Consider the following 3368-nt stretch of genomic DNA (forward strand, 5'->3'; position numbering starts at 1 on the left):
GTGATGGGGAGCTGCCCTTGGCACTCCGAGGTATTCTATTTTTTGGCTTTATTGGATCTATCCGCTCACACCGGATATGATTGATCCGTACTAAAAAATAATAATAATAATAATAGTTGACTACTCCATATTTGTGTCATTAATTTTCCTCGGAAAGAAATTAATGGTACGGGTGTAGTTGCTTACTGGTGTCAGAATCCATTAACTCGCGCAGGTGCGGTATGCACTTTCCCTGGTACGCCAGTCTACCACGCATAGAGGCGAGGCTGTACATCGAGCATTACGGAGGTGCAGATGTCGTTTGGATTGGCAAGGCCCTCTACAGGTAAAGGAAAAAAAAGCGACTTATAGAATTGGCTCCTTATCACTGCTAGAAACCTGATGGCTCATACGTGTGATGGTGGTTGCAGGATGCCACGCGTGAACAACGATGTGTATCTGGAGCTTGCCAAGTCCGACTTCAACCGATGCCAGGCACACCATCAGGTGGAGTGGGAAGGCCTTCAGAAGTGAGTAAAATTTTATTTTCCTTTTAATTACAGGACGAGAATACTATTAGTGGGGGATAATATATGAATAGGTTCAGGTGGTGCGAGGAGAGCGGCCTGGCGAAGCAAGGGGTGCGAGCGGGCCGCGCGCCCACGGCCTATTTTCTGGCAGCAGCGTGCATATTCGAACCGGACCGGGCGGCGGAGAGGCCAGCATGGGCTCGGACCGCCATCGTCGCCGACGCCATCTCTTCATACTTCCGCAGCGAGTCGTGTTCAGATGAAATGAGGCAGGCCTTCATCCACGTAGGGCCGGCCCGAGCCCTAGGCGACCGAGGCGGTCGCCTAAAGCCTCGGGCCAATGGAAGGCCTCCGGAAGCAGAAGCTGGCTACGAGTCTTTCCCCTGGATGGAAGGGAGGTGGAGGGTTTCCTGGCCTGCAGAGGGGCAATTGGGGAAGTTGGGGACAATAGTTTTGTTTTGGGTGGAGAGGGAGAGAGAGAGGAGGGATGTGGTTGGCTTGATACACGCCTGAAGCCACTCTTATCTTTCATCCCTTCTCTTTTTTGGTTTTGGTCTTGGTTTTCCTTCCCTCACAAGTCATTACTCCTGGTCCAGCTGGGCCATCAAGAAGAAAAATAGGGGGATTGGAGATGGACTTCTTGGAGGGTGGAGATTCTTTTAATTTTCTCATCTCGATTTCTTCTCCCCTCTTGGGTGGTAGAGAGAGAAAAGGAGGGAGGGGGTTGAATGGTTGCTGTGCCGTGATGTTGCAGTTGCAGCTTCGGTGCTCACTTGAAGGGGGAGATGGTCTTTAGTAAAAGAAAAGGAGGGTAGAGAAAGAGAAGGAGGGAGGGGGGCTTGAATGGCTGCTGTGCCGTGATGTTGCAGTGGCTGCTTGGGTACTCACTTGAAGGGGAGATGGTGGGATGCGACTTTTATTAATTAGATGGAGTGAATTTCCCATAACGACCCTACTTTCTCTTATAGAGAGGTTTCTTTTTGGACAAATTCTTTGACCGTGAAGCGCCATGGGATGACATTTTCCTATTCTGCTCTTGCTTCACATGGTAAACAGTATTGCCAAGAACAGTTTCATGGGCTCTTTTTTTTTAAGTATTTTTTTTTAATATTTTTATTCAAGAATTATATTAAACTGAAGAGCCTTTTTGTCTACATTTATTAGATTCATGCATCTTTGTTGAAATAGTGTACTTGACAGCAATCTATTTTCATAACATTTTTTTAAATATTTTATATTTATTAAAAAAATTTATTATTTAAAAAAAAGGTTCCATTTACTGAATTCGTCTTAGGCCCCCAGATGTATTGGGCCGTCCCTGCATCCACGACTTCCTCGATGGAGGACGCAACGACCAAAGCACTACCAGGTATGATGCAGTACCATAGTGCCGTGGGAAAAAGAGCAGCATTGCTTTGAGAGAGAGAGAACAAAGATCCATTCGGTACAAATCATCTTTGGCACTCTTGGGAGCTCTACTTATAATTTACATGCGCGAGATAAAAAAAAAATACCTAGCCCTATTTGGCAAGCTACTGGCAGTAAAATATAATATATATTAATACATAAATATATAATATAGTATAATTTTATTATAATATAATATAATATTATTATAATATAGTAATATAATATTGTATACTATACCATGATAATATAATATAATTTGACATTATATAACATAATATATTAATGTATTATGATATAATGTAATATAATATTATATTTATAGTATAATACAATAATAAAGATACAAAATACTATAATTATTATTATTATATATTAATTTTTACTATTTTCTATAATTATTATATTTTATCATTAAACAGTTTCTCCAAAAATCTATTTTAGCTTTCTTACAAAGCTAAAATAGCTTTCCGATTATTTTACCAAATACTCTTATTACATCTAAAAGTGCTTTCTGGTCCTCCAAAAGTTATGCCAAATGTGGCTTTATTAGTCAATTCATGCAAAACCGACTTGTGTGTGAAGTTGTGTTTCCCTTGTTTTTCCCGTTTGAAGTGATTTTTTTTTTGGATTTCTCTAGTGACAATCAAGATAAAAACAGGCATGTTCTCACATCCTCACTTGCACTATTTCACATTTAGTTTCTAACAAAATCAACAAAAATAAAATGGGGGAGTGAAACTATGTATATTATTTTCTCTTAATAGCGAGGTGCAGGGCACATGCCAAACACCAGTATAATTACAATTATAATGGATGCAGGTTGGGGTGGAAGAGGAGCGGACTAGAAGGCGAAGAAGAGGTGGTGGGCCCAGTACTCTTGCAGTCGACCGCATCGCGTCTGACGTGCTGACGGCTAACCGAGGAAACCACGTCGTCCCGCACTCGAGAGAAGCCGTGAGCATTCCTTTTTCTTTCTTAAAATAAAAACCTTTGTACGTGCCATCAAAGCCAACAATGGAGGATCTGACTTCGGACCGCTTTTTTTTTTTTTTTTTTTTTTTTTTTTTTTGGCTGTTTGTTGTATTCTGGCAGTGGGCTGAGTGGCTGCTGACGTAGGAGCACGAGGACGAAAGAATATGATAGTCAACTTTAAAGATCATGCAATAGCACCTATCTAGTAGGATAGTGATTATGGGTATCGATTCACAGAGATTGGGGTACAGTTATTTTCTTAAAAAAAATATTTGAAAAAAATTTTTGTGAAGACTATTAAACTAAGCAAGTTAATAAGAAATGCAATTAAAATGATATCAGTTTGAGAGAACCTACGGCAAGAAATTCACCACTAACATCGGAACAAGGGTTATTTATATTTTAATTCGTTCTTAGATTAACATGCAAATTGGCTACAAGCCCTATAAGCATTCAAATAAAATTTCACAAAAGTAA

General features: G+C 40.3%; 1 long non-coding RNA gene across 1 annotated transcript; it reads left to right on the forward strand.

The window, feature by feature from the left end:
• Positions 1-233: 233 nt before the first annotated feature.
• LOC113462775 (uncharacterized) lies at positions 234-637 on the forward strand. The gene is made up of 3 exons (XR_003385901.4): positions 234-325; positions 411-509; positions 587-637. It is a non-coding gene; the product is annotated as an uncharacterized LOC113462775 (long non-coding RNA).
• Positions 638-3368: the final 2731 nt, after the last annotated feature.

Source organism: Phoenix dactylifera, chromosome 3, assembly GCF_051530095.1.
Source record: "Phoenix dactylifera cultivar Ajwa chromosome 3, Ajwa_hap1_PhDact_Kaust_v1.1, whole genome shotgun sequence".
NCBI lineage: Eukaryota > Viridiplantae > Streptophyta > Magnoliopsida > Arecales > Arecaceae > Phoenix > Phoenix dactylifera.